We start from the raw sequence: 11,388 nt of genomic DNA on the forward strand, positions 1-11,388 counted from the left end.
AAAGGAAGAGATAATGAAAGACAAAAAGGGAACTATAGAATCGAAAGGAGGAGGAGGAGGAGGAGGAGGAGGAGGAGGAGGAGGAGGAGGAGGAGGAGGAGGAGGAGGAGGAGGAGGAGGAGGAGCAGGAGGAGAGGTAGGAAGTGAGGAAGAGAGGAGTAGGTCACGATAACTGTACCTGGCTCGAGGGCTACTCCAGGTCCACTCCCCTCCTCCTCCTCCTCCTCCTTCTCCTCCTCCTCCTCCTCCTCTTACGTCCAACTTCTTTCATCTCATTCTCGCGACTACACACTCGGTACACTTCAATGATGCTCCCTCCTCCTCCTCCTCCTCCTCCTCCTCCTCCTCCTCCTACTCTTCTTCTTCTTCTCCCTCTTCCTCCATTCCATCTCCCAGTTTTCTCCCCTTTTCCACCTTCTTCCAAAAATAGTCAACAATTTTAGGTACTTTTATGGAGCGAAGAGGAGGAGGAGGAGGAGGAGGAGGAGGAGGAGGAGGAGGAGGAGGAGGAGGAGGAGGAGGAGGAGGAGGAGGAGGAGGAAAATAAAAAGAATGTATGAAAATAAAGAACACAAATGAAGGGAAGAAGAGCAGGAAGAGCAACAGGAAAGGGGAAAGGGGAAAGAGGAAGAGGAAGAGGAGGAGGAGGAGAAGGAGGAGGAGGAGGAGGAGGAGGAGGAGGAGGAGGAGGAGGAGGAGGAGGAGGAGGAGGAGGAGGAAGAAGAACAAGAAGAAGTGGAGGAGGAGGAAGAATCAAAGTTTTGCGAATAGATAAGGTATCTCACTTCCCTTTCCTTCCTTCCTTTCTTTCTTTCTTTCTTTCTCTCTCTCTCTTCTTTCTCTCTCTCTCTTTTTCTCTTCCTTCCTTCTCCCTCTCCAGAGTTTCCTATTGTTGTTTATCTCTTCGTGAATACATTAATCATCTGTCTTCTTGTCCCTCCCTTCGCTTTATTATTGTTGCTCTTCCTCCTCTCTTCTCTCTATTCTGTCTCTCTCTCACTCTCCCTCATCATTATCTTCATTATACAATTCTCTTCACATCACTCACTTACGTTATCGGCTGTTTATCTCTCTCTCTCTCTCTCTCTCTCTCTCTCTCTCTCTCTCTCTCTCTCTCTCTCTCTCTCTCTCTCTCTCACACACACACAAATTAGACAGTAGTAGTAGTAGTAGTAGTAGTAGTAGTAGTAGTAGTAGTAGTAGTAGTAGTAGTAGTAGTAGTAGAATCTTGCAATGATACTAGCAGTAGTTATGATAAATAAGTAATTCCTGAGATAATGGTGGTGGTGGTAGTGGTGGTAGTGGTGGTGGTGGAGCATGTGGAAGCTGGTAATATCTCCTGGTGGTGGTGATGGTGGTGGTGGTGGTGGTGGTGGTGGTGGTGGTGGTGGTGTGTGCGGGCATAAAATGTGGTTAAGACTGAGGTGGTGATGTGTGAAGAACGAATGAGTGAACGGTACATACACTGCAAGGAGGAGGAGGAGGAGGAGGAGGAGGAGGAGGAGGAGGAGGAGGAGGAGGAGGAGGAAGAAGAAGAAGAAGAAGAAGAAGAAGAAGAAGAAGAAGAAGAAGAAGAAGAAGAAGAAGAAGAAGAAGAAGAAGAAGAAGAAGAAGAAGAAGAAGAAGCAACAACAACAACAACAACAACAACAATAATACCATCACCACCTTTCCAGCAGGATCAAGAGTCAACAAAGTGCGCAACGCAGCCACCACTGCGCAAACATGGGACATGATACACCGTGATTAACACCTACGCCCTTTCCCACAGAGAGAGAGAGAGAGAGAGAGAGAGAGAGAGAGAGAGAGAGAGAGAGAGAGAGAGAGAGAGAGAGAGAGAGAGGCGCGTAAGAAATAAAATAACTGGAAGGCAAGAAAGGAATTGACAAGATAAGAGGAGAGCATTGCTAAGAATGAAAGGCAAAGAATGTAGGAGGAAGGGGAAAAATGTAGGAGGAAGGAAAAGGAAAGAAAGGAAAGGGAAGGATAAGATATAGGGAATGTAGTAATGGGAGGGAAGATAAGGGAAATGGTGAAGAGAGAGAGAGAGAGAGAGAGAGAGAGAGAGAGAGAGAGAGAGAGAGAGAGAGAGAGAGAGAGAGAGAGAGAGAGAGATGGAGTGGATTCCGTCGTGCTATCACTATCCGCCAAAATGGATTAGTCACGCCCTCACGACACTCCCACCTGTTAATTTTAGCGGCTCCACCAGGTGCTCGCGGCCTCGTCCTCTGCATGTGGTCTAGTCTGTCCTTGTCTCCTGTTTTTATCTCCCGCTTTCATTTTTTACTTCGTCACGGCCGTTAGTGTTAGCCTTTATGCTTATATGAAGTGAGAATTCTAGCTTGACTCCTTTATATATCATACAACGAACGTCTTTATGAAGTGAAAGGATATACCACGAAACAAGTGACGTGGTTTTCTGTTTACATGTAATCTCCAGGTTAAGTGATATTTCTTTGTCCCGTTTCCTGTGTTTTGGTTCATGTTCTCAAACACCTCTGCATTTTATCTAGACAACTTCTAACAAGCTCGAACAGGTGTTATCGTGGCTTTCTAGGGAGATTTATATGTTAGGATTCTAGTGATAATAAAAAATAAAAAGGCTTCTGCATCACCAGTGAGAGAGAACAATCAATTAATCATGTGGATCTTGAAAGCAGTCCTTATGAAAGCCCAGTGTGTTTTGGAATAACAGCCTTGTCGTGTCCAGTTTCAGTGAAATGATGTTATTGCTTATCATTATGAAAACACTAATACCACGATGCTGCGACACTTGACAGCGAAACAGGTTTACTTATTTCATCGCTGTTGTTTATGACTGGAACACTGACAACTCCCTTGTTATTACCAAGGTTTTAAACACAGAACCTGCTTGACTCAATTCATGGCTACTATTTGCTACCAAAACACTAACAATTCTGTTCTTATGACGCATAAAAACACAAAAAACAGCCTTACTTAGCTCAGCGGTATTGCTTACCGTCGAAACATTACGAAATCTGCTACTACCACGCTTTTAAAACAAAAAAAAACGCCTTCACTCAGCTCATCACCATTACTCATTAAACACACTGCTGCCACGCTTAAAACACTAGAACGCCTTCATTTAGTTCACCGCTATTGCTTACTATCATAACATCAATAACCCGTTGCTACCACGCTTAGGAACCGCTAAAATAAGGTTACACAACTATTCATCATTAAAACACCAATAACCCCATTGGTACCACGCTTAAAAACACTGAAACACCATGACTTATCAATAAAACACTAATAATTATGTTGTTACGACGGTTTAAAGCACATACACAACTCCACTCACCTCCTCACTTAAGTGGGTACATGGTCTGCCACACGCCCGCTTACAGGAAGGAGGTGAAGGCCGCTCACGTCAGGCGTCCTGTGATAGGCACCGCCACGTCTCGCCCTACTCAGCCCTGCCCTTCCTCCCGTTACCCAGGCCACGTGAGCTGCCGTCCGCAACCCCACTTGCCCGTGTCCAGTCTCCACATCACACGTGACGTAGTAATGAGCAGCCTCCCGTCCCATGAGCCGCCAGGAGCCACCCTCTTAGCCACAACGGTTTTTTACGTGCCGCTGCCTCGCCTGTCTCCTGCCTCAGGCTCCGGCACCTGACAGTGAATACCCAGCCTGAGGGACTCTGCCCGGTGACTCATCGAGGACACCGCCCTTCTCGCTATGACTTGACTGGTGTTTTGTTTTTATTATTTTTGTTTTGTTTTTTACTCATCTTCAAGTCTTCTAGTCTCCTACCAGTCTTCCGGCGTAACTGTCTCGTGATTCTCCCTCATGAGTCAAGTTCATGGTTTTACAGTTCATTATTTTATGAGTTTATGACTCTCTCTCTCTCTCTCTCTCTCTCTCTCTCTCTCTCTCTCTCTCTCTCTCTCTCTCTCTCTCTCCATGGTCTCTAACCTAACGTTCAAGCTTTGCAGTGAGCACGCAACAAGATTTTTGTACGACTCGAGGCTAAGTTGAGAAAAGAAGACCATTTTCTCAAGAATATCACCGTGTTGAGAAATACAAGTCGTTGCGTAATTCCTCGAGACGCAGCGATGATACTTCCACGTCCTTTCTTTTAGCGTGACTCAGCAAGACTCTGATCCCCATCAAACTTAAGACCGGTACCATCTGCGTGATGACGATGGTGATGATGGTGATGGTAGTGATGATAACGTCTGCTCAGCGACCGGCGCGTCACACTTCTGTTATCACGCGTCAAGGGAAAAAACAAACACAGTTTTCCGAAGTGACGTAAAAGAGAAAGAAACAGTTACATAGATAAACACAATAAATCTGAATCGGCATCTTTAAATTACAAGATTTCCTCCCCATTTCACATCGCCTTTGGTTACGAAACTACAACTCCCCGCCATTACACAACCTCACAAACCTGATCAAGTTGCACCAATCTGTCAATCTGGTTTCAATTTCCCATCCACACTGAGCCAAGGCAACACCCACCACCCAACACCCAACCCTCCACCAGCACCCACACCCGAGACAACACTCAACCTACCACTCAAGGCAACACTCAAACCACTACCCACTCACCCCCCAACACCCCACCTGGCCCCACCACCTCCCACACCCAAGGCAGAGGACGTTCATGGAGAGAGGAGTTTCAGGCGCAAAATTACCCGTCCGGAAAAAGAGTGAAAAGGTGGATGGACTCTCCTGTTCGCTGGGAAATACTAGTACAGGTGTCCCCCCTTCCCTCCAACCCTTCCCCTCCACCCCCCTCCCCCCGCGCCGCCAGGTGAGGCAATATTTTAATGGTCCCCACAATTTGCCGCGAACACGCTGAATCCACTGAGTTTTATGCCTTCCCAGCGCGCTTTTTTCCTGCAGAGTGGCGTGCCTATGCGTGTCCACAGCGGCGGGTGTTGCGGGGCCGTGGGTGTTGCTGATATCGGAAACATATACTTGGATTGCATGAAAAACGAGGCAGTGATTTTTTTTTTTCCGGTGTGTGTTTGTGAGTGTGTGTGTGTGACGGTGGAGGCTTTGCGGTGTGTGGGTGGCGACAGGTGCGACAGGTGAGTAAGAGGTGGATATACAGGTAAGAGAGAGGTGGATATGCAGGAAGGGAGAGGGAGAGGCTGGGAAACGCGATGAGATTCTTTAACGCATCATATCCGCTATTAAGTGCAATAAGTATAATGAACCCAAGCATTACTTCTTCCTTCCTGCACTTCATTTTTGCAACTAATATCTACCACGTACGTTTGCCCCTTCGTGGATCAAGTGTTTACGCGTTGCATCCCATAACACTGCCTCCGTTAAGTCAACAATCGCTCCGAATATTTTGCTGAATATTAACAAACACCGCGCCAACTGACTCACTTGCTACCTGGCTGACTACCTGAACACGTTACGCTGGATTCTTATGTATACAAGAGATGAGGATTACGAGAGCGTCCCATACGTGTAGCTGTAAGTCAAACATTGCATCACCACCACAAACATACACACAAACATACATCCCCGCGCGTTCCGTTACACTAATCATGTCGTGCCGTGTCTACATCGCTTTTCGCAATCCCATAATTGTGATATATTGAAATGCTAACTCCTCACCACTTGGCTTTTATTTTTTTTCTTTTTTATGGGTGAAAGACTGATCTAGGGCAATAAAAGACTGAAAAAAAAAAACTGCACAAAGAAGTCAAGAGTGGCCTGTCCAAAATTATGAGGCTGTTAGTATAGTGATTTATAAAGGCGTTACAAAATCATCATCCATATTCTCAAACGCTTCAGCAAGCATCTCATCTCGACTATACTTTATTATCTACTTACAGAATTATTATCCATATTCTCAAACATTACTGCTTCTCGACTACGTTATTAGTGTTTCCAAGAGTACTTTCGTGATTTTAGTATATCTGAACAAGGATTCTACATAATTACAGAAAAGAAGCGCCGATGAGAACCTGACCAATCACCTGTGTGGCCTTTGGAAAATAGTCATGAAAGCCCAAACCGTTTAAGAACACATGCTCTTAAGTGAATGAATGAGAACACACTAGAGTCAAGTGAAAACTGTGTAAACATTTCACCAGAGCCACTAACTCCCTCAATAATAGTCTGCCGTGATTAAAAGCACAGTTAATTGCAACAAGGAAAGTCTGTTGCTAGCCTCTATATAAACCTTGACCTTCAAATGAAAGACGAACATCAAATCACCTTCGGCGTCTTGCATGGTTAATGACCTTTCCTTTTTTTTTTTCATCTTTTCAACCTCTTCCTGGATTTACTCTTACGGAACACCAGCGGGAACATGTACACGGTCAGCCAGCCAGCCAGCCCTCCTTGCCTCTTCTTCACGGTACATAATGCGAGCCGGTGAGTGTGCTGAATAAGTAAAGAGTCAGTTTCTTCCTAAATGTTGAGTGTGTTGAAGGTGCGATGGGCGAGTAGCGGTGGTGGTGGTGGTGGTGGTGGTGGTGGAGGAGGAGGAGGAGGAGGAGGAGGAGGAGGAGGAGGAGGAGGAGGAGGAGGAGGAGGAGGAGGAGGAGGAGGAGGAGATATGAGCGAAGATGATATGAAGGGACACGCTTCCTCCACCAGCGACAAAACTTCTCCCAAGACGGTGGCGGAAAATTACGTACCTGGAAGCAACACACACACACACACACACACACACACACACACACACACATCTTTCCCGGAACGATCCGTGCTCAGCGCGCATACCCTCACGCGGGCGGCGCCGATGGAATATAAAGAAAATGAATAAATACAATCTACCTCCGGGAAAGGAGAGGCCAAAACGTGAAGTGTAGGAAGGGCAGTTTGTATCGATTCTCCCTTCGTTCACATCCAGCGCCGCCCACCCAACGCGCACCCACTCCCCGCCCTCCTCCTCCTCCTCCTCCTCTTCTGCCATCGCCGCCACCACCACCTCCGCCACATCCCATCACACTCTTCCCTGCCTCAAACCCATTGGTTTCCTATTATCCCCTCCCTCCATGCTCCATTCCCCTCGCGGCACAGTGCCACATATCCGTCACGCTTCACAGCACGGCAAGCCTCCCGCTGCACCCAGGCAGTGCTCAGCCGCTGCAAGATCTGCGTAACGAGCCAAAGATGCAAAATTCATCACGGTGTTTCCTTACTATGGTGCCTAACGCCGTGTGAGCGTAGCGCCGGAGCAGCGTGATCGCGGCTCCCGCTGGCTGGAGACCTCAGAATGAGCCGGGCAGAAGGAACCCCTCCCGCCCCCCGCCGTGCGGCCCGCCATCTGCCGGGCCGCACTCCTGCCGCGGCTCCAGGGTCGATGGGACGCCCACCCCGCTACTCCCTCGGCACCCCCACCCACACCACCACTCGCTGGCCTGGCATTACTGTGCTTCTTTGTTTAACTGAATCTACTCAAGGCACAAATAAACAAGTAAAACGATGCCGCGGTTTATTTTTACCTCAAACTCATATTATACAGTGTAATATAATACAATAACTTTTCCCTTCATCTCCCCGACGCACCGTCTTGCTACGCCCGCGGCATAGTGAGCCACTGTTCCCAGTGGTCGCCGTAATTATGACGGTGGCCGACAGATGGCTCCCGGCACGGACAGCTCACAGCGGAGGGACAAAGCGAGCTGCCCCACTCCCTAACACTTCCCCGGATAATGACTTTAAAATATGAACACATGAATAATAACCGAATATAAACGTCTTCCATGTGTATTTCACAGCGACGCGCTCGGCATTTCCATCTCGCTCTGTCCCACACGGCGAAGCTCCTCGCCCGACCAGCTGTCAACTGTCATGACATGAATACCACCAGAGGGAACTTGTCATCCCCCAACACGTCCTCGTCCCTCGTCACGACCCACTACGCCAGACCCACGCTTCTTGTCGCCTGCGAAGGTCGTCAACCCATCCATGCTGGTTCCCATCAGGCTGCCACTACCCGGCGGGGCAGCTTGGGGCGGCCAGCACAGGACTCCCCATGTCAATAGCCAGTCCCTGCCGCACCTCTCTGCCCCTGCCTCCTCTTATCTCTCCCAGCTGGCATCCCTCCCTCCCTCGCCCCCGCAGTGCAAGATCGATCAAGAGCTGCGGTGTGAATGTGGGGCCTGTAGGAGGGAACGGGGGCGTGGGAGGGAAGGCAGGCCAACCCGCGGGAGGAAGGAGTAAGGCAGGGAAGGATGACATGACACAGGCTCCCCATAAGAGGTCACGCGTGGATCACAGCGATAAGGGTTAACGTCAATCTCTAGGCATCTCAATAGCATGACCGCCCGGGGCAAGATGACCTGCGAGGAATGTTGGGAGGGCAAGGGCGGGATTTGAACAACCCCGGGCGGAAGACCATGCCTCAAAGCTCACGAATATTGAGAGCAACGCTTCCCGCCTCCAGCACCACCGCGAAGCCTTGGCACTGAACGCTCGCCACTGAGTCTGAGGCACTCCCAGCTCCCACACAAAGCGAAATGTGAGTAAGGCAGATGCAAGGCGTCCGAGCGGCCCTTCCTGCCCGAGAGGAACACAGCGTCAGGCCCGGCAGCCAAATCCACTTGTGTGCGGCCTGCCCTACACTCCCCCCACAGCTTCCGCACCCCAGAAACGCCCTCCACTGCCATACATTCATGCCTTCGCACGTTTGGACACAAGACAGCACAGTTAACCTACCTTCCTCAGGACTGTTCGCCTTTAGTCTACGTCACACCGAACGAAAATCACGAACCCTCCCGCTCACCACCTCACTGAGAACTAACTCTTGTTTACAAGGTAACGACATCGAGGCACAAGTTGTCGTACAGTCGATAACCTCCCTGCCGGTGTATGATATTTGTATCTGAATACGTTGATATGCATAAGTTTTAAGTGTATCCTGATAATATAAGTGATTCTTGTAAAGTACTATTGGAGTTAATACGGAAGAACTGTTTGTATAATCGTAAGCGTGGCAGCGGCGCACGATGATCGCCCCCACCCTCGCTCTGCCTCTGCGCCCACATTCAACCTGTTTTATTTATTTTCCTCTACGTACCCCAGCACCTCACAACAAGTTATACAAAACGACTTTGGCACTGCCATACCCTAAACTAAGAAAACTCATGGCCTCCTACATGACTGGTCCTCGAGGAAGTGAAGTATACTGCACTTTTTAAACACGATTGCCAAAAATGAATGCAGGAGTCAACAGCCCAGCAGCAGCCGTCCAGCAGCCACTCAACATGACGTGCCCTCGCCTTCATCTCACGGGACCTTTTGCGAATAAACTACGTATTGCATAAGCAAAATAACTGCATCAGAAAGCAATAAGCAGTTTGAAGGGTAAATCACAGAGTGAGCTTGACACATAAGTGTGAGAACATACGCTGAATCGAGGAATTGGTTTGGTAAGGACAAGTGGGAGCGGTATGATGAACCAAGCGGCGAGCAGACAGTGGGGGGAGAAGACCTTGGTGCGTACAGGCAAAAGCAACTCCTTGTCCACCCCGTAGCCATTTTAAGGCTGTTCACTTCTTGCCGGAGACGACTGCAAAAAAAAAAAAAAAAAAAAAAAAAAAAAAAGTAAATAACCGCCTAACCTCAACCCGACGCAACCAACCGCTGATCAGGTGCTGTAAACAAGGCTAAAAATGAGAGTACCCTGCTACGTGACCTAATGTAGCACGCATGACCAAGCAAACGACATTTGTGTACATTGTATTTAGCAGCCTGGAGGTAAAATAAATGAGAGCGTGCCCGCGCAACCCAGTCATGAAATTACAAGGAGTCTGAATAACTTAATAATGGCGAGGGATGAGTAACATTTAGTAAATTAGAAGCGTCATGACCTCTACTGCTCCTGTCACCGATGATTACCGATCTGACTTACCTGGTTCACCTGCACATTATCACTGACATTAATTATTTGACATGACCTGACCTTGTAGGACGCTTTATACTCACATTCTTAGAGAGAGAGAGAGAGAGAGAGAGAGAGAGAGAGAGAGAGAGAGAGAGAGAGAGAGAGAGAGAGAGACTGGAATAATAATATCACCATGCAAATGATATCCAGGAATTATTAATAGTTACCCCCAGAGGTTCTCAGTGTGTGTTGTTGTCATTTTCTTCACATTTTCATCCCATTTTCAGCGAGGCGAGTCGACCTCATCCCTGCATACTGGCTCCGGCAAGGCATCTTTTCGCTTTATCTTTCGACCCTTTTTAGCACAGGAAATTGCGTTATTGCTGATAATGATACTGAGGCTGACAAGGAAGAAGAGGAGGAGGAGGAGGAGGAGGAGGAGGAGAAGAAGAAGAAGAAGAAGAAGAAGAAGAAGAAGAAGAAGAAGAAACAAGAACAAGGACAGAGAACACCAGCAGCAGCAGCAGCAGCAGCAGCAGCAGCAGCAGCAACAACAACAACAACAACAACAACAACAAAACAGGAAGAAGGACAAGAGCAAGAAGGAGAACAAGAACAAGACGGACGAGAAGAACAAGAACAAGAAGAAACACAAAAACAAGAACAAGAACAAGAAGAAACACAAAAGCAAGAACAATAACAGAAAGAAAAACAAGAAGGAAAAAAGGTGAGGCAAAAAAACAGGAAAAAGAAGAAGGTAAGATTTCACATGCATACACAGTGACTCGTAATAACAACTTTCCCCAGCCATTAAGTAGGTATATTTTTCTTTACGCCAGAGTAAATAATAAAATCCTTGCCGTGTCACTCTTAAAAGACACTAAAAACTTCTCTGAAAGCCGCGTTGCTGGAAATAACATACTCTTGGAACCCCTCTGACAACTTATTTGCATTTGCTGATTATCTCGGAGGCATTTTCACTGAGACCTCCATTTCCCCTCTAATGGAGAAAATTTTACATTCCCTGCGGTCTTATATTTATTTACCTAAACCTTGAAAGATAAAGTTACATAAGGAATAAAAGTAAGGATTAAATATTTGCAGTTCTTAAGATTGGTTTAGTAGTACTTATCATGGAAGTAATTAATATTAAGTAAAACGAAGTCATTTAAGTGAATAATATGCAAAGGGAGGTAATAATGATATATAGATAAAAAAGGGTCCGTTTTATAGAGTGTGAATATTTAGGAAATCGAGAATAAAGGAAGGTGCAAACAAGACGAGAAGAAAGGGAGGATGTATTACAGAGGACGATGTAGGTCATCATGAATAAAGGAAAGTGTTAAGTAAGACGATGATGAAAGTAGGTACTCATAAGACAAGGACAAAGGGAGGAAGCATCACAGAGGACATATTTTAGGTGATCAAGAATAAAAGGTGTCGAATACGACGAGGATAAAGTGATCGGTTGACAAGTTGTGATGTTGAGGAGAAAGGTATGAGGCGGTGCTAATAAGACGAGGAGGATAAAGAGAAAACGTATTTACATGTGACGATGTTGA

The 11,388-nt window shown here is 47.1% G+C and overlaps 1 protein-coding gene across 24 annotated transcripts in view; it reads right to left on the reverse strand.

Moving 5' to 3' along the window:
- Positions 1-8,774, reverse strand: part of LOC135112698 (prominin-1-like) — a 119,467-nt gene extending 110,693 nt beyond the window's left edge. For 23 of the 24 annotated variants that reach the window (XM_064027366.1, XM_064027382.1, XM_064027381.1 and 20 more), the window contains exon 1: positions 8,659-8,774. The gene's annotated coding sequence lies outside the window, so the exon portion shown is untranslated. The remainder of the gene's footprint in view (positions 1-8,658) is intronic. The other variant, XM_064027363.1, reaches the window with a different exon arrangement.
- Positions 8,775-11,388: the final 2,614 nt, after the last annotated feature.

This window comes from Scylla paramamosain, chromosome 24 (genome assembly GCF_035594125.1).
Source record: "Scylla paramamosain isolate STU-SP2022 chromosome 24, ASM3559412v1, whole genome shotgun sequence".
NCBI classification, from domain to species: domain Eukaryota; kingdom Metazoa; phylum Arthropoda; class Malacostraca; order Decapoda; family Portunidae; genus Scylla; species Scylla paramamosain.